The sequence below is a fragment of the Narcine bancroftii genome, chromosome 2 (genome assembly GCF_036971445.1).
Source record: "Narcine bancroftii isolate sNarBan1 chromosome 2, sNarBan1.hap1, whole genome shotgun sequence".
In the NCBI taxonomy this organism is placed as follows: Eukaryota; Metazoa; Chordata; class Chondrichthyes; order Torpediniformes; family Narcinidae; genus Narcine; species Narcine bancroftii.
Window position 1 is genome coordinate 225,101,882 of NC_091470.1, and position 27,464 is coordinate 225,129,345.

Here is a 27,464-nt window from a genome sequence, read left to right on the forward strand (position 1 = left end):
CCTGGGCGATGCCACTGATATTTCACACAACTTTATTCAAACAGCTGCTACAAGCAAAGCACGAGCAAGGGACTTCGCTGGCCGAATCATGTGCTCCCATCTTCACCAGAGGTTAATGTGCTCCTTCAGAACATTTATATTTAGAGTTTTGAATGTATGTAATTTTTTTAACCTATTGTTTTATTATTTGTTTTTAAATGTATTTTTCTCGCTTGTTTTGACGGTTGCTTGAGGTTGCCATTTACGTAAATTCCAGATACCCGGGTTTTATGGTATTTGATTTTATTCTGCTTTAAGTATGGCAATAGAGATAGATAAATACTCTTCTTGCTTTACAATCCCAGATTTACTGATGACAAACATTGCTTAGAATAAACTGGAGTGGCTATTGATGGACATCTGCCAGTGTCTGAATTTCTTTGAAATTTAATTGAGGAAGCAATTTCTGGTATGTATATTTCTGAGCTCATTCTGTATTGAAGTTAGTTCAATGATTTACTCCCAGAAACTGGCAGGATGTAAGCATAATCAGCACATAGCATCCTCAAAACCAGCATTAAATGACTACATTTCTTTCCCTCGTTTCAGAATGAAAATAATAAAGACCACACCCTTCCCCAATCTGCTTTTCTATTTTGGCCTCCTATCCATGTCCATCTGTTGTCTCTTGGCTGTTGGTCTATAGTTATGAGCACAGAGGATCCCAAAACCCAGCAGCCATAGATATTCAACAAGACAAATGGATACTTAAACAAAAGTTACTTTTAATAATCTTTAAACATGGAAATAGAACCACACTTTAACTTATCACTATTGACTAACTAACCTAACTTAACCCCCTTCTATTTCTAAGTGCATGTGTATGCAATGTGTAAGTTCAGAAAAGTTATTTGGTTCACAGTCCAATCTCACTTCTCAATCCGCCAAGTTCACTGGTTGCAGGCAATTCATGTTCTGTGCATTTAGCATTTATAACGTTCACCAGGCATAGGTGCTTGAAAGGTAAATGGTTACCGCTCAGGAAGGTTCGTGTCGGTTTTTAGAGAGAGATTTGTCGTTCCAGGACATCCACAACTGATGTACTTCCATCAGGCATTCCAGTGTCTTGCTGACAAATCTTGCCCCTTCAGGTTCTCCAGATGATAACCTCTTTCTTTCTGGTCGCCAGAGCTCCTTTTTGTTTCTCTTATTCCAAGAGAAACATTAGACAGCCAGTCCTCTCCTCTTGCATGAACCATAAGGGCTTTGACCAGGCTGTCTTCCAAATGGGGTTTTCTACAAGCTTGCCAGCTTGTTTTGTTCCAGCTGTTTCTGTTGGCTGTAACACTAGAATGATCTCTCTCTCTCACTCACACACACACAGACAGAAAACCTGTTTGACACTCTCTGCTTGCAAAACCACATGATCCTCTTAGAACAACAAATTCTCCTTCAGACTGTCTGCAGTTCCGACAAGATTGTTCATCTGTTGTCATTTGTAAACAACAATCCATTAGTGAAGTCTCTTGAGCACTCTTCAAAGCTCTTGCAAAGACTCTGACGCCCCGACATGTCTAGCATGGGGAAGAGTTCCAGTATTTCAAATAAGATGTGTTTATAAAGTGCTTGTATGTGACCTACTCTAACAAACCTTTTCCAATTTATCTCCCAAAAACATTTCTATATATATTCTGTCACACTGTGCTCCTGCCCCTGCTTCCCTCCGCCTTTTTATTTGGGCCCCTCCCTGCTTTATGCTCAAAGAAGAGCTCAGGCCCAAAATGTTGGTTTATATATCTGCCTCCTATGGTCGCTGTAAGATATAGAAAATAGGTGGAGTAGGCCATTTGGCCCTTTAAGCCTACACCACCATTCAATATAATCATGGTTGATCAGTATCCGGTTCCTACCTTCTCCCCATACACCCTGATTCCCTTAGCCACAAGGGCCAAATCTAACCTACTCTTAAATATTGACAAGGAACCAGCCTCAACTATTTCCTGTGGCAAAGAATTCCACAGATCCACCACCCTCAGAGAGAAGCAATTTTTCCTAATGTCAATCCTAAAAAAACTTCCCCTTATCCTTAAACTGTGACCCTTAGTTCTAGTTTTTCCCAGCACTGTAAAAAAACCTTCCTGCATCTAACCTGTGTAAACCCTTAGGAATTTTATATGTTTCTATAAGATTCCCCCCTCAATCTTCTACATTCCAGAGAATACAAGCCAAGTCTATCCAACCTTTTTTCATTTTCAAGTCCTTCTATCCCTGATCTCAGTCTAGTGAATCTTCTCTGCACCCCCTCCATGGCGAAGATGTCCTTCCTCAGATAAGGAAACCAACACTGCCCGCAGTACTCCAGGTGTGGTCTCACCAAGGCCCTATGGTTTATAAGTAATTGAGATTTTTAGTTGCAATAATCATTCTCGATACTTGTTCTGTTTCTAATTGCCATACAAGAACCTTATGAGCCCTTTCACCCAATTCATAATACCTCTACTTAGATCTCATTATCACCTTCTCTATTCTATATGTTTGTAAAGTATTATACTGAATCTTTTTATTGATAAGCCATCATCGCTTGTCCTCATTTACTTGTCGCTGTAGGTATTCTTAATTCATTATCTCCGTCTCTAATTATTCTACTTCTTTCATATAATCCTTAATTTTAGAAGTATAACTTATTATTTGCCCTCATAAATACACTTGCATTGTGTCCCATAAAATTTAATTTATTAGTAACTGAATTAGAATTAGTCTCAAAAATTTCTTAATTGTCTTCTAATAAATTGACAAAAAATCTTCTCTTTTTAATAAGCTAGAATGAATCTCCACCTGTAAACTGATTCTTCTTTTTCCAACATTGTTATTGTTAACAACAAAGGAGAATTATCATGTAAAATTCTTGCCTTGTAATCAGCTTGTTAAATTTTACCTTGAAGTGCGCAGATATTAAAAACAAATCAATCCTAGAGTAAGAATCATGCCTATTTGAATAAAAGGAATAGTCTCTTTCTCATTCTCTCTCTCTCTCTCTCTCTCTCTCACTCTATACGATTTTCTCTCACTCCATCCATCTCTCTCACTACCTCTTTCTCCCTCACTCCATCTCTCTCTCACTCCACCTCTCTCTGTCTCTCTCTCACTCCATCTCTATCTCACTCAATCTCTCTCGCTCTCCCTCTGTGCTCTCACTCCCCACCCCCTCTCACCCCACCCTCCTAGCAATTGCCGGGAGAAATTTTCTTGTCTTGTCCTGGGCTGCATCCACTATCTTTTGCGGGGCTTTACGCTCAGGGATATTGGTGTTCCCATACCAGACTGTGATGCATCCAGTCAGCACACTTTCCACCACACATCTGTAGAAATTTACTAGGGTTTCTGGTGTGATACCAAACCTCTGAAAACTCCTGAGGAAGTGGAGACGCTGATGTGCTTTCCTCACGATGCCATTAGTGTGTTGTGTTTAGGAAAGAGTCTCTGAGATAGTGATTCCTAGGAGCTTAAATTTTCTCACCTTCTCCACCTCAAATCCCCCAATGATCACTGGATTGTACATCTCTGGTTTTCCCTTCCTGAAGTCAACAATTAGCTCCTTAGTTTTGGCGACATTGAGTGTAAGATTGTTTTTGGTGCAGCATTCAGCTAAGTTTTCAATTTCCATCCTGTATGCGGACTCATCCCCTTCCTTTCTTGACAACCCACTACCGTGGCATCATCAGCAAATTTGTAGATGATGTTATTGTCATACTGAGCCAGACATTTGTAGGTGCCAAGTGAGTAGAGCAGGGGGCTAAGAACGCAGCCCTGTGGTGCTCTGGTACTGATGGAAATTGTGGAGGAGAAGTTCTTACCAATCCTCACTGATTGTTTTCTGGAGGTGAGGAAATCCAGGATCCAATTACACAGTGGGGTGCTGAGACCCAAGTCTTGGAGTTTGTTGATTAGTTTTGAGGGGATGATAGTGTTAAATGTTGAACTGTAGTTGATGCCTCCTGATGAATGCATCTTTGCTGTTCAGGTGTTCCAGGGATTTGTGTAGAGCCAGTGAGATGGCATCTGCCGTAGACCTGTTGCTATGATAGGCGAACAAGAAAGTAGGAGGAACCTCAAAATATAGATTAATAAAGCTTTCTTGGACACACTTAACAAATCCCATCTCATCTTCCACTGTGGTGATGTCAATATTAAAATCTCCCAGTAATACAGCCCTATTAATCCAGCTAACTGTAATCTCCCTTCATATCTGCTCTTATTCCTGTTGACTGTTGGTGATCGCATAAAATAATCCCATCAAACTGATCATTCTTCTCTCGTTTCTGTTCAAACATAGATTCTCACTGAAGAATAGAATATTCTGTCTATGCACTGATGTTGTGTCCTCCATTAATAAAAAAAACAATCTCTCTCCTCTTTCACTTGCACTGCTATCATGCCCTTGACATCTACACATTGGAACATTGAGCTGTCAGTCTTGCCCTCCTCTGAGCCACATTTCTGTGATGCAATAATATGCCAGTCCCCTGGCCCACCTCTTGCCCTGAGTTTGCCTGCTTGGTGAATATCGTGGATATTATGTGGCCCTCTGAGTCACACCAGCTATTTGTGTGTTTTTTCAAGTTGTCATTGGCTTTGTCCCAGGGTAGGGGTATCTAAAACTGGGGGACATAGGTTTAAGGTGAGAGGGGAAACATTTTGAAAGGCCCCGAGGAGCACCTTCTTTCACACACAGAGTGGTGGGTATATGGAGTGAACTGCTAGAGGAAGTGCAAGAAGTACAGGCAATAGTAAGGGTTCAAAAGACAGGTTCATGGGCTGCAAAGGTTGGAGCTGAATGCAAGCAAATTGGGCTAACTTGATCAGCATTTTGAGTCATAGGGCCTATTTCTCTAATGTAGAACTTTGACTCCATGATCCCTTCTCTCACGCACTCCACCCCACATTTGCATGTACATGGACAAGCGCCCATTGACAACTATTTTTTGAGGGCCTCTTTTCCAGTGTTATTACTGTTGCACATAGTCCAATATAAGGTATGGAGGAGGCATGTCTTGATATCAGGGTCAAAGTCTGAAATTGAGCGAATGTGAGCCAGATTGATTTAGGAATCACTATCACCCATTACTTTCAGGATAACTATGTTGAGTTTGTAGTGGCGGCTACACTGCTTCTGCAATAACACACGCAACCAGACGGGTTGAGCTCAGTGAACAGACTAGTTTATTGCAGGCTGCTGGGCTGCACTTATACTCCCAGCCGAACCTGGCTGAGAACCGTGCTGGTGGGCACTGACGTCACCCAGGCGTCACGTGGTCCCCAACCGCGGGTTTCTGAGCCCCGAGCTGGAAGGAAGGGAAACCCTCCCCGATGGTGCCATTTTGGCCAGCTGCCCTGCCGATTGGCTTACAAATGGGGCCGGTTCGCCTGCCTTGTGGTGATCAGCCCCCCGCCCCCATCCCCCAGAACTGGTGCCAATGTCCTTTTTTGCTGGGCGGCCTCGCTTCTTGGGCTGGATAACGACCATGGGCTCGGTGGGATCGAGGTGCGCTGGCTTCATTCTGTCTATGGTAAACAGCTCATGCCTGCCGCCTAAGTCCAGTGTGAACATCGAGCCGGAATGCTGTATAACCCTGTACAGCCCCTTGTATGGTCACTGCAGAGGTGTTGCAGTTGGGCCCTGCCAAACGAAAACGAAATCCACGGAAAGCAGCTTGCCAGGAACGTGAGTTGGGTGGGTGCCATGCCTGGGCGGCGGTGGGAGGTTCAAAGGAGTCCAAGCATGCCCTGAGGTGAGGAAGTAGTTCATGTGGCGACCGCTGGGGATTGTGAGGTGCATTGACGAACTCACCAGGTAGTGCCAGCAGCACACCGTAGAACAGCTCAGCTGATGATGCCTGCAGATCTTCCTTGGGAGTGGAACGGATGCCCAGGAGCACCCAAGGCAGTTCGTACATCCAGTCAGGACAGGTGAGGCGGGCCATGAGCGCTGACTTAAGGTGGCAGTGCAGACGTTCGACAAGTCCATTGGCCTGTGGGTGGTAGGCCATGGTGCAGTGTAGCTGTATCCCCAACTTGTTGGTGAGCTGTGCCCAGAGTGCAGATGTGAACTGGGTGCCCCGATCGCTGGTGAGGTGAGCCGGGATGCCGAACTGGGTGACCCAACATGCAACAGGGCTCGGGAGCAGGATTCAGTGGAAGCATCTGGCATCGGGATTGCCTCAGGCCTGCAAGTGATGCAGTCCACCACCATAAATAGGTAGCGGTTGCTCCGGGAAACAGGTAAAGGCCCGACGATGTCCATGTGAATGTGGCTGAACCATTCCTGGATGTGCTTGAACTCCTGTACAGGCGCCCTGGTGTGCCTGTGCACCTTGGATGTCTGGCAATGGGTGCATGTTCTGGCCCAGCCCACGATCTGCTTCCAGTGATGGCGGTCTTGAAGGCCCTCATCTCCTCATCATCTTCCTGGTCCCGGGCAAGCTGGTTGAAGTCGAGGCTGGGTGTCAGCGCGCAGATGGCTGGTTGCGAGACTGCATCGGCAACCACATCGTCCTTCCCTGTCTTGTGCCGAATGTCGGTGGTAAACTCCGACACGAAGGAGAGGTGATGCTGCTGGCAGGCCGACCAGGGATCCTTTGCCATCACGAGCGCCTAGGTGAGGGGTTTGTGGTCGGTGAAGATAGTAAAAGTCTTCCCCTCCAAAAAAATAGTGGAAATGCCGCACTGCCAGGTACATGCCCAGTAACTCACGGTCGAAGGCACTATACTTGCATTCCAGAGGGCGGAGCAGGCGGCTGAAGAATGCCAGCGGCTTCCAATGTCCATTCACCTACTGCTCCAGGACGGCACTGATGTCTGTGGCAGAGGCATTGACAGAGAGTGCCATATGCAGGTCGGTGTGCGGGTGGGCGAGCATGGTGGCCTTCGCAAGGGTGTCCTTGGTGGCCTCAAATGCAGTGCAGGCTTCTGGGTTCCAAGTGAGCGTCTTGTGCTTAGCTGCAATGAGGGCGAACAGCGGCTGCATGATGTGCGCAGCTCCCAGGATGCAGCGGTTGTAAAAGTTTAACCTACCCACGAACTCCTGCAGCCCCTTGAGGCTGTTCGGGCGTGAGAACTCCCTGATGGCGGCAACCTTTGCTGCGGTGGGCATGGCTCCTTTGGCCACAATGTTATGGCCCAGGAACTGCATGGACTCTTTCCTGAACTGGCACTTGGCTGGGTTGATGGTAAGGCCGAAGTCGGCCAGCCGGGAGAAAAGGGCACTTGTGTTGCGCCCGGTCCTTGCTGGTGACAAGGATGTCGTCAAAATAAATAAAGACCATGTCCCTGCCCGCAGAGTCCATGAAGCACTGGAAGGTCTGAGCAGCGTGCTTGAGGCTGAACAGCATGCGCAGGAATACGAACAGGCCAAAGGGTGTGATGATGGCCGTTTTGGATATGTCCTCAGGGTGCACTGGGATCTGGTGATATCCACGCACCAGGTCAACCTTGGAGAAGACCCTCGCATCATGCAAGTTGGTTGTAAAGTCCTGGATGTGAGGGATGGGGTAACAGTCAGGAACGGTTGCCTCATTGAGCCGTTGATCGTCTCTGCAGGGACGCCAGCCGCCAGAGGCTTTCGGAGCCAGGTGGAGCAGTGAGGCCCATGGGCTGTCGGACCGCCGAATGATCCCCAGCTCCAACAGGTGCAAAAACTCCTCCTTCGCAACTTGGAGCTTGTCAGGCGGGAGCTGGCATGCCTTGGTGTGAACCGGTGGGCCCTGGGTGGGGATGTGGTAGAACACCCCGTGGCATGGCGATGAGGTGGAGAAATGTGGCCTGATGGTCTCGTACTTGTCCTCGGCGGTGGGTGCTGAACAAGTTATAGGATGGGTCTGGTGGTGGCCTGGTCCAGGGCAGTGACCACATGGTAGAATTTGGTCATGTCGGAAGAAATCTGGTGGAGGTGAAACTGGGCCTCCGTGTGGACAAAGCAGGTCTCCGGCTCCTGAACCCAGAATTCAGGCAGTTTCACAGCTATAGCCCTGATCCCAGGCTCGCTCATGATGGGTTCAAAGATGTTTGAACCAGTCGGTGTCACCAATTGTAGCAGTGGCTGCAATGACACACGCAACCAGGCGGGTTGAGGTCAGTGAACAGATTAGTTTATTGCAGGCTGCTGGGCTGCACTTATACTCCCAGCCTGGACCTGGCTGAGAACTGCGCTGGTGGGTGCTGACGTCACCTGGGTGTCACGTGGTCCCCCAGTGCGGGTTTCTGAGCTCCGAGCTAGAAGGAAGGGAAACCCCTGACGGCGCCATTTTGGCCGGCTGCCTCACACCTGACTTACAAGCGGGGCCGGTTCACCTGGCTTGTGGTGAGCCGCCACAAGTTCAAGTTTATTGTCATCTGATTGTACTAGTATAACCCGATCCACAGTGCAAAAACAAGCATACAGACAACACACATACAGGCAAATGATACATGTACACAGTACATATGTGCACATTTAAAATAAATATTTTGGAAAAAAAGTAGAATCACGGAGAGTCATTTTTCGCAGTCATTCCGCTGTCTCATTGCCCGTGGGAAGAAGTTGTTTCTGGTAGTTCTGCCTCTGATACTCTTTCCCGACGAGAGTAGCTGGATAATGCTGTGTGTGTCGGAACCCTCTTTAAACAAGAATTCTGGTAAATCACATCAATGGTGAGGGGGGAGGTGGAGTGAAATGAGGATGGAGGGAGACCCAAGTGATCCTCTCTGTCAGTTTATGGTCCTGCGGATTCAGCGCTGATCCAATGCTCGACAGCAACTGCACCACACTGGGATGCAACTGACCAGTACACTCTCCATAGAGCTCCTGCAGAAAGTTGACAGAATAGTGGCCGGGAGTCTTGCCTGCCTCAGCCTTCTTAGGCAGTGCAGTCAATCTTGCACCTTCCTGACAAATAAGGAGATGTTATGTGTCTATGATAGATCACTTCCTAAATAGACTCTGTGCTCTCCACTCACTTCACTAGCAATCAATGAATGTGTAGTGGAGGGTGGTTGTCCCTGGGCCTCCTGAAGTTCACAATCATCTTCTTTGCCTTGTTCACATTGAGACTCAGATCATTATTCTCACATTATTTCACGAATTGTTCCGCCAATATCTCGACTCCTTGTTGTTGCCGATGAGGCCAACAACTGATGTGTTATCTTCAAACTTGATGTCTCTGTTGGAGATGGATCCGGCATTGGGAGTGTCAGTAGTGTGAACAGGAGCGGGCTGAGCACAAAGCCCTGTGGTGCTTGTGACGGTGCTCAACTGCTACCACCTGGACGGTCTGGTTTTTCTGTTAGTTACAGGGAGGGGAGTTGAGTCTCAGTGAGGACAGCTTCTCCACCAGCCTCTGGGGAATGTAAATGCCGAGCTGAAGTCAATGGAGAGCAGCCTGGTGTATGAGGCATCCTTCTCCAGGTGGATCAGAACTGAGTGGAGGGACAAGTCTGCAGCATCTTCAGTGGAACAATTCTATCTGCATGAAAATTGAAATGGGTCCAGTGGCTCTGGGAAGTGTTGTCTGTAAGGACCTTTGTCAATTGGTTAGGACAGTCCTTCAGTTTCCAGCTGGTTGCCTTGTGTGGGTTCACCCTGGATAGGGTTTTCCTCACCTCAGCTGAGGGTACTTAGTTGGGGGAAGCAGCTTTTTTTGGCATTGGCCTGTTGTTCTCGTCAAACAGTGCGTAAAAATGTTCACATTGTCCGGAAGAGAGGAGCTGTTGTCATTGACTTGCAAGATTCTCTTGTGGTCTCTTATTGTTTTGATCCCTCACCACGTCTCGTGTTGCCAGTGTCACTCAGCTACCCCTGGATCCTCTGTGCACACCCATAGTTTGCCCTTCTGGATTGCTCGAGAGAGTGTTCAGCCCTGGCTGATCTTGTCTCCTGTCCTGAAGGAAGCGCCACTACCTCTGAGAAGTGGAATAATTCCAACAATGATGATTCAAACAAATTGAAAAGGCTTCGGAAGGAAAATAAGTGTTCTGTCAGATTCATGCACTATATTCCATCTGAAGTGTGAAATAAACAAAGCTATTTGGAAGGATGTCCAGGCTTGTCACCTCTTTCAACATGCAAAGGGTTTTGTTGGCAGTACAAAGGCAGGAGCGAAGCAGCTGATGTGTGCAGACATACAGCACGGTAACTAGCCTTTTCGGCCCTCAAGCCCAGGCCACCTAAAATAACCAGGTACATTTTGAACGGTGGGAGGAAACCACAAACTCTTAATAGGTAAGGCAGGATTCAAACCCTAGTCTCAATTGCTGGTGCTGTAACAGTGTTGTGCTATCATCTACACTAATCATGCCTGTGGACAGCAGAGGCCTTAGCACTCCTACCCAACCCATGGGTTTGATCCCGACCTTCAGCTCTGTCTGTGTGGAGTCGGCATATTCTCCCGACAGGTTCTCACCAGCTGCTGCTATTAGTTTCCTCGGTGTGGGCGTAGGAGCAGGAGAATTGGAGGGGGTGGTGGGAGGATGGAATTGCTGGAGATGCAAGGGAAATTGGTGTCGATGGGTGCTCGATGATCAATGGGATGCAACAGGCTGACAGGACTGTCTCTGTGCTACATTAACAATGCTCAGTAACAGGAATGTATGGATATGAAACAGAGTGGGAACAGACCTTGAACGGGTTTCCTTTTGTAAATAATTAATTGTGAATAAAGTCTATTTATGGTTAAAAATATGATTAGTTTTGTTACATGAAGGAGTTAGCTGCCAATATCTCTGCAAATCAGCAATTTTAGACACATAGCAGAGTAACGTGCCCTTTCAGCCGATGAGCCCGTGCCACCCAATTTCACCCAGTTGTCCAATAACCCCTATATGTTTGAACAGTGGGAAGAAACTGGAGCCCAGGGAAAAACCCATACAGATATGGGGAGAACATATAAATTCCTTAAAGAGATTCGAACCCCGGTCCCAATCGCTGGTGCTAACCGTGCTGACCCATGAAAAATAAGGCAAGCTCATTGAGTATCCATAGAGAAATGTTGCTGCCAAATATCCTTGTAAAAGCACAGAAATGCTGGAAGACCTCTATTACAACAGTAACTATTTAAATTACCACAATATGCCAGATCTGATCTCCACTGTTAACTGTGTGGAGCTTGCATATTTGTTTGGATTTTGGCTGAACATTCTGGATTCTTCCAACGCGGCAAAGACAAGCTGGTGGGTGAATTGGCTGCTCTAAGTTACTCCTGGTAAGAGAAGTGCAGGGGTAGCTATTGTCATCCTTCACTACTTCCTCAGGAGTTTGCGGAGGAGCTAGTGGAGTTGTTCAAGTGAACCGGTACGGACTTGAAGGGCCGACGTGGCCTGTTTCTGAGCTGTAAACGGTTATATGATTATACCGTAGCAGGTCTCGCTGCATTCATGGGAAGTAAAGATACATAACCAAAAGTTCAGGCCTGAGCCCTTCTTCCAGACGTGAACAAAAAGCAGGCAGGTGCCTAAATTAAAAGGCTGGGAGAGAAGGGGAGGGAGAGGAGCACAGGCCAACAGGCAAAAGATGACATGATAGGAGGTAAGATGAGAATTGGATGGGGGAGGGTGACTCAGAATGCAGAGTTGGAGAAAGGTGACAGGGAAAAGGAAAGAGAGACAGAGCTGGAGCAAAGCAGATAGAAGGGGTATTTAAGAAACATTACCTTAGTTTTTTTACTTCAGGAAAATAACCATTTTATTTGTACTTTTATTCTCCAGATTTACAAATTGATGACTGAACTATATGATTCCGGCATGATTGTTAAATAATAAATAGGTGAGGAACTGCCAGAGATGGTCGGGGCAGCACAGTTAGCGCCACACTGTAACAGCACCAGAGACTGGGAGCTCAAATCTGACAACGTCTGCAAGGAGTTTGTACGTTCTCTCCGAGTATGTATGGGGGTCCTCTGGTCCCTTCAAAATGTATGGGGTTATAGGTTAATTGGGTGTAATTTGGTGGCACAGGCTCATGGGTTGGAAGGGTCTGTTACCATGCTGCATTTTAAATTAAAATTTTTAAAAAATACCACAGAAAGATATCATGCACCAGCAACGAGGTTCAAATCCGACACTGCCTGAATAGAGTTGGTATGTTCTCCGCATGTCTGAGTGAGTTTCATCCAGAGCCTCCGGTTTCCTCTCACCATCCAAAAGATATGTGGTTGGAGGTGAATTTGTGTGTGATTGGGCAGCATGGGTTAAACAACGTCTCCTCCTCACTGATGATCAACATAGGCAAACCCCAAGGATGCGAGCTTAGCCCACTGTTCTACTCACTATATGCCCATGACTATGTGGCCAGGCACAATTCCCATGCTATTTACAAGTTTTCCGATTACACCACAGTTCTCAGAAGAATCGCAAATGGCAATGAAGAAGGATTCAGGAGGGAGACAGATCAGCCCGTTGAATGGTGTAATGGCAGCAACCTTGCACTCAACCTCAGCAAAACCAAGGAGATGATTGTGGACTTCAGGATGAAGTCAGGGGAACACTACCCATTCCTTATGGAGGGCTCAGTAGAGGAGAGAGTCAAAAACTTCAAATTTCTGTGTCACTGAAGACGCTCATTAACTTCTACAGACGTACCATGGAGACCATTCTGGATGGTTGCACCACTGCCTGGTATGGAATCGCTAACTCTCAGGACAAGAGTAAACTCCAGAGGGTTGTTAACTCGGCCTGCGACATCACAGGCGCCAGACTTCACTCCATCAAGGATATCTACATGGGGCAGTCTTAAAAAAGCAGCCTCTATCCTCAAAGACCCCACCACCCAGGCCACACCCCTTCACTCTGCTACCATCAAGGAAAAGGTACAGGAGCCTAAAGACAAGCACTCAGTGGCACAAGGACAGTTTCTTTCCCGCTGCCATCAGATTCCTGAATGAATCAAAGACACTGCCTTACTTTTTGTGCCCTATTATTTTTATAGTAATGTCATAAGATGGTTATAATATGAATGTTTGCTCTATGATATGCTGCCACAAAACACCGAATTTCATGACTTGCTCGTGACAAAAAAATTCTGATTCTAAATGGCCAGAATCAGCTTCTACTGTGCTGTAAATTTTAAATAAAAGACTGAGTATTGTAGATGTAACAAGAAGTGATCTAAGGAGCCCAGACAACAAAACCATCAGAAGATCAGAAACCATTTAAAATCCAACAAAAATAGACTGATTCAGTGAGCAGGAGAGTAAACTTGCAAGGAACAGAGGGTTATAAAATCTTTGCAAATAGGCAACAAGCGAAAGATGAGTAAAAACAGAATTAAATCCCTGTGGAAAGTATTTCATGGGGAATTAAGAAATGACAGAGCAATCAAACAAAAAAATTGATTTTAATTATAAACGTGATGCAATAAACCTGTTGAAAAGAATGCAAAAAGGATATTAGTGATTTTTTTTAGTCTTATTTTTGATTTTCAAAGACTCGTACAAATCCAACAAACACCACAATCTCTTTCAACAACAGTATATAATAGAGTCCATTTTTCCCCTACTCCTTTCCCCTCCCTCCCATACCCTAAAAGATTATATAAATTAAATAAATACAAAGAACCAATTATCAGTAAAGTCATAAACCCTTAAGGGAACTTAAGAAAAACCCAAAGAATCCTAAAATGAAAAAAGGATAAGGAACAAAATACTAGAGCCTCTCATCTGCGCCACGATTGATCTCAATCATTTCACTGCTGGCTCGGATTGTTGCATTTCCTTTATTCAAAAGGGGTAGAATTATATCTGCATACCAATGTGTTGCAGATAAGGTTGCCACACCTGAACAAATGTGCCATATTTATTCCTTAAATTGTACGTGATTTTCTCCAGGGGACTACATTTCTGTATTCCATCATGTAATATTTAGATGGGAGTCAGACTTCCATGCTATATACTTCCTGGCTTCTGGCAAGGTGACCTTCACAAACTGAATTTGGGATCTGGACAATTTAAAACTCATGTCCATAATGTTTCCCAGAAGGTACAATTCCAGATTCTGGAAAATCCACCTTTGTAATTTTTTTTTCAGGATGTCCCCCAGAAGGATTACTAGAGAGATAGTGCTTAGTTAAGCTGAATGCACTAAAGGTAGCTAAGTCTCCTGGACCGGATGAGATGCACCCACGGGTTCTGAAGGAGGTGGATTTGGAGCTTGTGGAGGGATTGGGATTGATTTTTCAGAAATCAATGGACTCCAGCATGGTTCAGGAGTATTGGAAGGTTGCAAATATAGTTCTACTGTTTAAGAAAGGAGAGAGGCAGATAAAAGGAAATTATAGGGCTATTAGTCTGGAAAGTTATTGGAGTTAATCCTCAAGGACATGGTTATGAAATACCACAAGGTACATGGCATGATAGGTCAAAGCCAGCATGATTTCAGGAAGGGAAGATCCTGCCTGACCAACCTATTGGAATTTTTGAGGAAAGCTCAAGAAGGATGGATAAGGGAGAGGTTGTGGATGTTGTGTCTTTGGATTTTCAAAAGGCCTGTGATAAGGTGCTCCATAAGAGGCTGCTTAATAAGATAAGAGCCAGTGGAATTACAGGAAAGGTATTAGATTGGGTGGAGCATTGGCTGATAGGCAGAAAGCAAAGGGTGGGAATAAAGTGATCCTGTTCTACTTGGTTGCCGGTTACAAGTTCTGTTCCACAGGGGTCAGTGAAGGGGTGGGGGGGGGGTTCTTTTTACAATGTATATTGATGATTTAGATTATGGATTGAATGGTTTTGTGGTGAAGTTTGCAGATGGCACCAAGATAGGTGGTGGAGTAGGAAGTGTTGAAGAAATCGAAGGTTGCAGAGAGACTTGGACAGTTTAGGACTGAGCAAAGAAATGGCAGATGAGATACAATATTGAGAAATGTGTGGTTGTATATTTTGGAAGAGGAAATAAACAGGCAGATTATTATTTGGATGGGGAGAAAATTCAAAATTTGTAAGTGCAAAGGGACTGGTGCAGGATAACCTAAAGGTGAACCACCAGGTTGGATCGGCAGAAATCGAATGCTATGATGGCATTCATTTCAAGAGGAATAGTGTATAAAAGTAAAGAGATGTTCATGAGGCTCTATGGGGCACTGGTGAGAACTCATTTGGAGTACTGTGTGCAGATTGGGCCCCTTATCATAGAAGGGATGTAATAATGTTGGAGAGAGTAATGTTGGATGATTCCTGGAATGCAGGGGCTAACATATGAGGAACGCTTAGCAGCTCTATGACTCTAATCATCGGAGTATAGAAGAAAGAGGGGATCTCAGAAACATTTTGAATGCTAAAAGGATTGGACAGAGTAGATGTTAATAAGATGTTTCCCTTGGTGGGTGAATCCACAACAAGATGCAAGAAGGTGCCCATTTAAAACAGAGACGAGGAGAAATTTCTTTAGCCAGAGGGTTGTGGATTTGTGGAATTTGTTGCCACATACAGCTGTGGAGGCTCTATCATTGGGGGAGATTGATAGGTATCTAATAAGTCAAGGAATATGGGGAAAAGGCTGGAATTTGGAACTCAAAGTGAGAACAGTTTAGCTTAGGGTGTATTTGCAGAGCAGACTCGATAGCCAAATGGCTTACTTCTGTTCCTTTTTCTTGCGATCTTACCTTTGTACACAGCCAGGTTGAATGGATAAAGGTTTCAATCTCCACACCACACCTAAAGCACATTTCTGAAATTTATATAATTTTTGTGGTGTGAGGTACAGTTGATGCAGGAAATTGTATTTCACCAACCTGTACCTGGCATTAATAACTTCTGTCATGCTGTCCCGACAGATCTAACCAGCACCGCTCATGGATTGTTGTGCCTAAGTCCATCTCCCAACTTTCCCTTGACTTGTGTAAGCCCGGCTTCGGACCCTCACTTTGGAATAGGGGATACATCATAGAAATAAACACGCATATTCCCCTTACAAATTAGTATCTCCATATCGCTATACATGGGCAGGGCCATAGATGGTTCCAAATTATCCCTTAAGAAATAATTTAGCTGAAGATAGCAGAAGAAAATGTTATTAGACAAATCATATTTATTCCTCAGCTGTTTGAATGACATCAACTGTCCTTGCTCATAACAATCCTCAATACACCTGATCCCTTTCTGGAACCAGGTGTCCAAGATCTTATTATCCAGAGTCATGAGTATTAATTTGTTCTGTGTCAAGAGCACTTCAGAAGATATCCCCACCTTTGTTCCGATACATTTGTTTATTTTTTGCCATGTCTGAATTACATGTTTTAATATGGGGTTGTAGTGTCCGACCCCCAGAGTTGGTGGTAGAAGCACAGGCATGGCTCTGTGGAACTCTGAGGCTGGCGGGAAGGGTGCTTATCAGTTGGTGGCTCGGTTTACAGGGCGGTTGATGGGGTGGTTTGATTATTCAGTGAAGGGCCTCTGGATTCTCATGTTTTGTGCAGTAGAGGAAGTCGGCCCTAGAAGCCACCTTCCTAGGGTCGCTGAAATTGGCATCAACGAGCAGGAGGCGAATGTCCTCAAGCATTTTCTCCAGGAAGGCCTTTTCGAACATAAGGCAAGGCTTATTTTCTTCCACCAGCGTGAATATCTCGTCCATTAAGGTAGACGGCATACGGTCCCCTAAACCGTCAAGGTGCAAATGTTTGGCTGCCCTTCTGTGGCACGAGAGGCTGTTGGTGGCTATGAGGAGGTTTTTTTAAGACCAGGTATTTACTCTTCTCTAGTGGCACCAGTATGAGGTCAACCACATGGGTAGCGAGTGGTCTCCTGGTCGAGGGAACTGACTACGTAGAAGTACCTGGTGGAGTCTGAGGAGATTTGCTTGAGCTGGAACTGGGCCTCCACCTGGCTGAACCAGGTGCGGGGCCAGTTGATCCAGAAAGTGAGTAGCTTCAGCGCTGCGGCGCCGACTGCTGCAGGGTCCATGTAGCGAGAGTCTGCAGAATGTGGAGACTTGTTAGGGTCACCAAATGTAGCAAGCTGGATGCAAGCAAGTAAACAGACTGGAGACACAGACTGTAAGCTCTGAAATCACAGCAGGAATGTTTGTTTAAACTGTACCCTTGCTTTTCAGTGGTGCGGTTGGACGCATGTATACTCTGCCACTTGAATCATGCTGACACAAGCGTGCACTTCCGTCATGAAGTGGAAGAGATGGAAGTACATTGCCATCTCTGCTGCATCTGCCCTGCTGACTGCGCAGAACAAGTGGGGCTGGTTCATTGCGACGGAGATATGGGTCACCACAGAGTTATTAATTTTCTTTAATATCAATTAAGTGTCCTATTTATATATAAACTCTCTTGCTATTTTTTCTCCTACTATGTGTAATCCAATCTGTCCCCAGGAGGAGGTACCACCCCCCTCAAAGAGTGAGGCGATAAACCTCACCTGGACACCCAATAATATTTCTTAAAATCCTGCAATTTCAGAATTCCCAATTTATAATCCCAAGCCAACTTTTCCATGGAGATTCTAGCCACTTTACCATTCCATAAAAGTCTTCCTGACACATCCGTTGAGCATCTTTAAGAAACCCTGGGGCAACAGAATGGGCAAGGACTGAAAGAGATATTGTAGTCTTGGCATCACTTTCATTTTAATACAATTAACCCTGCCCACCAAAGTTAAGGGCAGGGTTCTCCATCTACCAAGGTCCTCCTCAATCTTCTGGAGCAAAGGGAGATAATTGAGTTTATATAATTTGCATAAATCCTTATCTACTTTTAACCCCAAATGTTTAATGCTTTCTTGCACCCATTTAAATTGATTGGTATTGTCTTGTACCTTGTTGTCCAATACCTTGTTGGTATTGTCTGTAATCCCCCTTTCTCAAGGGCATGATTTTACTCTTATCCAGATTTATTTTATACCCAGAGATCTTGCCATAATCTTCCAGAGTGGTAGTAATAGGTTTTTTTTAATCTTCAAGTAGTCCTCAGGAAATATTTTCTTTAGCTTGACTTAAAGTTAAAAAAGCTTCAGATACAAATTGTTCATCATCAACATTAGGTGCAAACACATTCAACAAAGACCATGACTCAGCAAACAATTTACAATTAATCATTAAAATTTGGCCAGCTGATTCCACCAAAGATTTAAGTTCAAATGGTATTTTCTTATAAATCATGATCGCCACTCCTCTTGCTTTCAAATTAAATGAGTTTCTTGCAAAAAAGCAATATCGACTTTCATCTTTTTTATATAGGCCAAAACCAGTTTTCGCTCAATCGGGTTATTTAAACCCTGCACATTAAATGTTGCAAAGTTCAAACTAGACGTTGTTATCGAATAAAATAGAAACAAAATAAAAAAAACCTCCTTTCTATTTCTTCTATCCAAAAAAAACCTCTACAATAAAAAATTTGAAGCTCCCCTTGTTAAATAACCTCTAAATTAAACAACCACTAAACCCCTCTCTAAACAAAGTAAAACTTACACAAATAAAAAGGTATTTTATTTTTAAAGAAAGGAAAGTACAGAAGTAGTAGTTCCCCACTTAACTGGGTGTGGAAAGAAATAAAATCCCCCCCACAGGTGGTGGACGACTTTCGAAAACTTCAGTGACCTCCATCCCCCCCAAACAGACATAAAATTATAAGTCTAAGTCAGCTCACAGCCCCAATGAATTCAATCCCAAGGCTTGTTCTGGATCATCAATATCAATCAAGCTCTTTGACATATTTGTCTTCCCATTCCCATTTCCATTCTTCTTATCAGATGTCTTCCTCTTAGGTGAAGGTTGCCTTTCAGTCGCCCTGTCTGGCAAAGAATTGGCAAAAATTAAAGTATCACAATCACTCTCAAAAAACTGTGATTGGAAATTACCACAAAAAATCTTCAAAACTGCAGGGTATCTAAAAGCAAATTTATAACCCATCCTCCAAAGCACCTCTTTAGCAGAATTAAATTCTTTACACCTTTTAATAATTTCTTGATTTAAATCCGGATAGAAAAAAACCCTTATTTCCCTGTACCATCAATGAAGACTGATATCTACGTGAATTTTGGACTGCTACTCTCAAAATAGTTTCCCTATCTTGGTACTGTAAACAATGGATCAAAACAGCTCGTGGAGGTTGACCCAGCTATGGTTTACTTCTTAAGGCTCTATGTGCCCTATATAATTCCAAACCTTCTGAAAAAAATTCCAATCCCAGTGCTTCAGGGCTCCATTTTTAATTTTTATTTTATTGGATCTGAACCCTCAATTCCTTCGGGAATTCCCACTATTTTAACATTATTCCGATGGCTTTGATTTTCCAAAGAATCTTATCTTCTTCCATAAGTCCTTCTTCTAAATTTCCCATCCAATAAAAGAATCTTCCACTTTTTCTATTTTTTCTTTGTAACGTTCCACTTGTTCTTTACAAACTTGAAAGGCAGCTTCCATTTTCTTAAAATTGTCTTGAACACTATCCACCATATTCAAGCATCTATTAACATCAACTTTAACGTCAGAAATATCTTTCTTAACAGAAGAAACTTCTTCACCAATATTATTCATTTTTTCAGTCATATTCATGAATCCATGATCAATCTGAGTTGACATTTGTGTTGACATAATTACCCATTTGATGAGCTATAGATTCCAAAATTGTAAAAACAGCATCAAAAGTAGTTTCGGAGGAATTGTACGGAGGTTAAGAAGGCAGTTTCGACTAAATTGAAGTTACGATATAATACATTACAAACATAACAATTTGAATGTTTGATTCAAAGATCTAAACAATGTTATTATGAGTTAGGAGACAGAGCCCATTAAGTTTTGGCGTGCCAACTGAAAACAGAACAAGCATCAAGAACTATTAATGCTGTGAGGAAAACTAATTCAGTTACTTTTAAACCTCAGGAAATCAATGACCAATTTTTATCATTTTATCAGAAATTATATGCTTCTGAGGGAGTTTGAGAAGATGGTTCCATTGAATCTTTTTTGTCAGAATTAAACTTGCCAATATTAGGGGAAGATGATGTGAGGAAACTGGATTCTCCTTTTACAGATCTAGAAATATAGGATGTTATTCAACAAATGCCTAATGGGAAGTCTCCAGGAGATGATGGGTTCACTGTTGAATTTTATATAAAGTTTTTTATGATGATCTGTCCTCTTTATTTATGGATGTTCTTCATCAGGTAACCCAGGAACAAGCTTTACCAGATTCATGTTTAAGTGCAATAATAACAGTTATACCAAAAAAAGATAGAGACCCTTTGAAAGTAGCTTCATATCGGCCAATTTCTTTATTAAATGTGGATTATAAAATAATAGCGAAATTATTGGCGAATAGACTTGCTAAGTATTTACCACAATTGGTACATGCTGATCAGGCTGGTTTTATTAAAAATAGTTATGCTTCTGATAATAGTCTTAAGAGTGATTTCACTGATCAACGCTTCATGTCAGCAACCTAACCTACCAATGGTAGTTGCATTAGATGCTGAAAAAGCTTTTGATAGGGTCGAATGGAATTTTTTATTTAAAGTCTTGTAGAAATATGTTTGGACCCTTTTTTATTGGTTGGTGAAGGCATTATATAATAATCCTGTTGCTAGGGTGGCGACATATGACAAACCTCTTCTTTCTTTAAATTATCACGTTCAACTCATCAAGGTTGTCCTTTGTCACCAGCTCTATTTGCATTGATCGTTGAACCGTTAGCTCAAGCTATTAGGCAGAATGAGAATATTAGAGGTATAAGGATAGTAGATGATGAATATAAGATTAATCTATTTGCTGATGATGTTTTGATATATTTAACTAATCCGGAATGATCTTTAATTTACTTGCAAGAATGTTTAGAACAATATGATAAATTATCAGGATATAAAGTGAACTGGGATAAAAGTGAAATATTACCAATTTTTGAAGGAAGCTATGACCAGTGTAGAAAAATTACTAAATTCCATTGGACTGATAAAATTAAGTATTTAGGGATAATGATTGATGTAAATATTCAATCATTGTATAATTTAAATTATGTACTGTTAATGAGAAAGATTAAAGCTGATTTGATTAAATGGAAGGATTTACCTTTGTCATTAATAGGTCGAGTAAACAATTTAGATGAATATCTTTCCACGAATTCAGTATCTTTTTCAATCGATTCCTTGTTCTCTTTCAAAATCTTTTTTTCAAGACTTAAATAAAGTAGTTTGAGAATTTCTATGGAAGGGAAAATTAGCTAGAGTAGCCATGCATAAATTGACTTGGAAATATGCTTTGGGAGGTTTGCAATGACCCCATTTTCAAAATTATTATGAGGCAGCTCAATTAAGATTTATTAATCGTATGTTAGATGTTTCATGCCCCCCTAGTTGGGCTAGGGTAGAATTGATTGGTATATTGGAACCTTGTCCACATCAATTTGTATTTAAATGGAATTCTGTTTTATTACAGAGATATAGTGTACTGATTTTGAAACATTTGTTAGAGATTTGGACCAAAAGGTATTTATTAATAGGCTCAAAAGGTAAAATATCAGTTCAGGCCCCAATATATCAAAATAAATTGATTCCTTTTTCATTGAATAACAGATTTTTAGGAAATTGGCAGATTAAAGGAATAAAGTTATTGCAGGATTGTTTTGAAGAGGGTAAATTTTTATCATTTAATCAACAGAGAGAAATTTGGGATTTCAGTGAATTCTTTGTTTTTTATCAAATTAGAGCATTAGTGAAAGATAATTTTGGAAGAGAAATGAAAATTCCTAAGTTAACAAAATTTGAGTTTATGATTTCTCATTTTTCAGATAAGTGCTTTATTTCAGAGATGTATGCGTTGTTACAAGACACTATAGATAAAATAAATTTAGATAAATCCAGAATTAAATGGGAAAATTATTTAATTTGTGATATTAATCAGGCCAACTGGGAGATGATGTGTTTTGAGGGTGTGAATAAATTGTTTAATGTAAGATATAGTATGATTAATAATAATTTTTTCCATCAGTTATATTTAACCCCTGAGAACTTGAGAAAATATGGATTCAGTCATTCAGAGTTCTGTTTTAGATGTGGATCATGTATTGGAACTTTTTTACATTCTGTTTGGCTTTGTGATAAAGTTCAATCATTTTGGTATAAAATTAGGGAATTTCATCAAAATTTGTTTAAAATTCAATTTTTATTAGATCCCAAAAAATTTTTGTTGGGTTATATTGTTCAATTTATGGACTTGGGGTTAGATAAGTTTCAGACAGCATTTTTATCTTTCGCATTGGCGGTAGCACATAAATGTGTCGCGACTTCCTGGAAAGATGAAGTTGAGATAATGAGTTGGCATAATGAGTTGAGGTCCTGTATTTATATGGAGAAAATAACATATAATTTGCATGATAATTATGATTTTTTTGTTAAGATGTGGTCGCCTCATTTGAAATGTATGAATTTAGTAATAGCTTAAATTGCTGTATGTATATTTTTTTATTTTTTTAAATGCTTCCCTTGTGGGGTCTGTTGAGAGTGGGGGATGGGGTTGGATAGTTGTAGTTCTCATTTTTATATTATGGATTTTGTAAAAGTGTTTGTTTTGAAAATAGTAAATAAAGTTTTTTTTAATAGTCCTCAGGAAATTAATGGAGCTATAAGCTGATAAATCTTTTGATTTATCAAAATATCAAACTACTTTTTGATATTCGGCACCCAAGATGTTAAAAAGAAGTGGCCTTGAAGGAGCATATCCATTGGTTGACACCTTCCAAAATTCTGTAGATTCTATAATTATCGAGGGGCGGCACGATTGGCATTGCAGTTAGTGTAACGCTGTTACAGCACCAGCGATCGGGACTGGGGTTTGAATCCTGTGTTGTCCGTACGGAGTTTGTTCTTTCTTCTCGTACCAGGGGTTGTAGGTTAATTGGGTGTAATTGGGCGGCACGGGCTTGTGGGCCAAAATGGCCTTTTACCAGGCTGCATGTCTAAATTAAAAAAAAATAAAATGATGCAACCGATTGAAGAGTGGCAAATGTAACATGGACATAAATAAGAAGGGAGAGAGAGAAAACATGGAACTACAGACCCCAACATCAATCACAGAGATAACCTAGGTGGAATGCGTTAACAGGGCATTGAGAATATATCAGTGCAGTTGGACATCGTCAGCATCGATTTATGAAAGGGAAATACTATTTGTCAAATCTACTCAATTTTTTTTGAAGAAGTAATGGATGATATAAAGAAGAATCTGTAGATGTGGTGCATTTGGATTTTCAGAAAGCAGGTAAGAATTTAAGAGTACAAAATAAAAGCATGTGTTTAGGGATAATGTGCAGACATAAACTTAAAATTGATGAACAGACAGGAAACCAAAAATAGGAGATGATGCGTTTTTTATTGTGGAGGCCCAAGTAACTAATCACAGAGTCATACAGCATGGAAGCTGGCCCTTCAGCCCAACATCTGTTCTATCCAAGGGTATCGTAGGATTTCACTGTTAATTTTCTATTTCCCATAATTTTTATTTATTTCCGTTTAATAAACCAATGTGCTCATGAATTTTAGATCCATTATTTAGAATTGAGCTCAGGCTCAAGTTAATTCAATCTGTAGAGTAATCCTTCAAGAATTTAGGAAGTGAAAATTAATTTTATCTGGATTGTTAAATAATAGCCTTTCTGAATCACTACCTTTCATTCTATAAATTCAATCAGACAATTTTAGAAGCAAATTTGAATGCCGTCAAATCAGCAAAGCGTGTATTCAGACTCAAAGTATGCAGTCCTGTTTGTCCCTCTGCGATGAATCCTCAATTTCCTTATCAGCAGACCCCCAGCAGTGAGGATTGGCAACATCGTCTCCTTCTCTGATGGCAGCTGTTGTAGCAGTCCCACGGGGAGCGAAGATGTAGTGCTCCAGCTGGGTTCAGCCCCCCCCCACCCCAGTCGACTGCCATCGGTTCCGCATGGGCTTTTAGTGGCCGGTCTTCAGCAGTGGACTGCTTCTCATGCTTCTCGTGGATTTTTGGAAGTGGGGGGGGGGGCAAAGGGACAAAAAGAACAGTCTTCACTGAAGGGTTGGTAGGGAGAATTCCTTGGAGTCTACATAGAGGAGGACTTCTTCTGGAATCAGCATGCTGAAGTAACCATGAAGAAGAGCACCAGTTCTTCTGCTCTCTTGACAGTCTAAGGAGATTTGGCGAGTTCATCCAATATGTTACCAAACTTGTACAGGAATGGAAAATATATGGACTGGTAGCACCACAGCCTTGTGGATCATTCGAGAGCCAGGAATGCAGAAGTTTGCAAATATAGCCAGATTGATCACACACTCCAGCCTCCAAAAGACGTTTTTATGAGATGCTGCCTCAAGAAGACAGCCATCGTCCAGGATCTCCATCACCTGAGCCACAACCTCTTCTCGCTGCCAGAAAGTACAGAAACATGAGGTCCATCATCTCTAGGTTCAAGAACAGTTTTTAATCCATGGATCAATGGGCTTTTGAGCCTTGTCTTACCTTATTGAACCATGAAGTACTCCTAACCACCAAAAGGATCTGTGTGCATGACTGAAATGCCTTTTTTTTCCCCCACTAACTCCATTTATCTATTGATCCTTTATATTCATGATCACTTTCCATTCTGGGGTAATGTATCATACATCAATGTAGCTGGTGTACCTCTCATATTTGTTCAGCTGGAGCAAGTGAGAATTTCAGTACATTTTTAATGTTCATCATATAACTAGCAAAATGTAGTTTCTTGAATCGACCTTGAAATGCCCTTGCACTATTTAACGGTACCTTCTGCCCCCTGTGCTTTGTCCTAGTAAGACTATATGCTGCACTTTGTAACTTTCTATAATTCAGGTACTCCCCAACTTATGACTGTAATTCAGACCGAAGGATTGGTCGTACTGTCAGAATTGCGTACATTTGTTAAAAAAAAATAAAATTTACGCTGTTTATGTAGTATTTGACGAACTATAACACAGACACATGGCATGTAAGAGCTAAAATGTGCGTACTTGTTAGTTGGCATCCCAGGGTCTGCAGGCTGGGTGTGGCCATCTTGACTCCAGTGTGCATGTGTGAGTCTTCAGTTAGCGCATTCGCGGTGGGTTCACGTTTTGGAGTTTGGTTGGCACGTACATGAGAGGTAAGTCCTCTAAAGATATTGGATTCACACCTTTAATTTGTGCACATGGGCCAAGCGAAATTCAATATGTGAACCGCGCTTATGCCAACCAAAGACTTGTGCATGCGCACAGGAATCAAGATGGCCGTGCCCAACCGACGTGCCCGCAATGCTGACTAACAAGGTAAGTGCCCCCCTTTTTTGGTTTTAAATGCCCTGTATCCCTCGTATAGTTTGTCAAATACAACATAAATCATGTAAATTTTATTCTATATATTTTTATCCAATTTTTGGTCATATGTGTGGATAGTTGCATAAGTCACAAGTCGAGAGTACCTGTACTCCATCCCACACTTTAGTTTTACTGTTGAACTACCTGCTGTGTTTAAGTCTGTGACCTTCGCTCCATCCACTACAGTGGCAGAGAACTCCCAGTAGCCAATCATTTCAATTCTATGTCACAGTCCCACACTCACCTCTGTCCATGGCCTTGTGTACCTTCCCACCAAGACCACCTGCAAATTGGAGGAACAACACTTGACTCTCCAACCAGATGACACTAACTTCGACTTTTCTGATTTCTGCTAACCTTTTCTCCTCTTCCCCTACCCCCTTCTCTTCCCCTTTCCAGTTCTCCTCCCTTTATTTTCTGCTGTCCTCCCTCTCTTCTCCACCTATCACCTCCTGCCTTTGCGACAATCCCTTCCCCCTCCTACTCTTCTGTTCGGACGCCTGCTGACATTTTTCCACACCTTGATGAAGGGCTCAGGCCCAAAACGTCGGCTATGTATTTTCACCTTTGCTACATAAATTACACTGCCTGACCTGATAAGTTTAACCAGTTTTGTAGTTTTACCTCAACCACGATGTCTGCAGATTTTTGTGTTTACTTCTGACTACATGAAAAGTAAGGCTTTCCATTGTATATTGGTATATGTGAAAAAAAAATCCAATTACTTTTAACCTATCGCAGCAATTTTGGACAACGAGGAAGGATGACGTCATTTCCTACATGTTACAAGTGTGTTATTTTTAAATGCAGTTATTTTATTGGCCAATTGAATCTAGTTTATGAAATAAACTAAAAGGAAAAAATATAATGTTTCAAACAAATCTGCAAGCCTGATTAAAGTTTACTCACTGACGTAAAATGATTTTTAGTGAGAAGTGATAAAATAAATCACAAGTGCATGTATTGTATGGTGAAATTGGTGAGCCCAAATTTGGAGTACTGTGTGCAGTTTTGGTCACCCAACTACAGGAAAGAAAGCAATAAGATTGAACGAGTGCAGAGAAGATTCACTAGATTATAAGAGGGCCTGGGGGGAATCACACTCCGCTGATCATTGACGGCTCCACCATTGAGGTTGTCAAGAGCATCAAGTTCCTTGGAGTGCACTTGTGGAGAATCTCACCTGGCCCCTTAACACCAGCTCCATAACCAATAAAGCCCAGCAGCGCCTCTACTTCCTGCGAAGGCTGAGGAAACCCATCTCCTACCCTCCATCCTCACTACATTCCACAGAGGATGTATTGAGAGCATCCTGTACAACTGTATCACCGCCTGGTTTGGAAGCTGTACCACCTCAGATCGCAAGACCCTGCAGAGGATAATGAAATCAGCGGAAAGGGGGCCTCTCTTCCTACCATGAAGGACATCTACAACACTCGATGCAGGCAAAAGGCAATGAACATTGTGAAGGACTCCACACACCCCTCGAATAAACTATTCTCCCTTCTGCCATCTGGTAGGAGGTACCCTTGCATCCAGATTGGGAAACAGCTTTTTCCCCCAAGCCATCAGGCTATGGCACACCACCAACCATCTTGGTTAGGGATCCCTCTCTGCTGATTTTATAGGTGTCAGTAAACATGAACATCGGGTTCAAAGGTTGAGCGGAAATGGTGGGTCAGAGGTCAATGAGCAAGATGAGTGGTTGTGAGTAAGATTGGTAGGTCTGATATTTTGGGGCTGAGAGTGTTGAGATCAGTGATTGGTTAAAGAGCAGGTCCTGTGGTTGGACCCTGTCCTGGGGACAGAAATGTTTGAAAGTTAAGAGTTGGGAACAAGACTGGGGTATGGTGAAGGGATGTTAGCATTGCATTTGGGTGCAACTAACCAGAGACTAGGTCGCAACTTATCTTAAATTGACCTAAATCAGTTTTTCTGCATTAGGAACCAAACTGTTCCAGCAAAGGTTACTCCCAAAACACTGTGGTCTAGTTTCTCTGCAGTACTTTTTTAAAAAAAGGAGCATTATGAGTGATGTGGATGTTGTGTCAAGCATGTAAAGTTGAATCATTTCTGGTAATGCATGACCGACTTTCCAGAATGAAGAAAAATCATCCAAAATTGATTGCAATTATGTCTCACTCCAGGTGAATTTACAAAATGCTGACAACAACAGCCTTCTGAAAATGA

General features: G+C 42.5%; 1 protein-coding gene and 1 long non-coding RNA gene across 5 annotated transcripts in view; both read left to right on the plus strand.

The window, feature by feature from the left end:
• LOC138752620 (uncharacterized) overlaps positions 1–13,370 on the plus strand; it is a 28,482-nt gene extending 15,112 nt beyond the window's left edge. The window contains exons 3-4 of the long non-coding RNA XR_011350770.1: positions 345–448; positions 11,713–13,370. This is a non-coding gene — a long non-coding RNA (uncharacterized lncRNA). The remainder of the gene's footprint in view (positions 1–344; positions 449–11,712) is intronic.
• Positions 1–27,464, plus strand: part of rttn (rotatin) — a 397,420-nt gene that overhangs the window by 262,784 nt on the left and 107,172 nt on the right. The window lies entirely within an intron of this gene.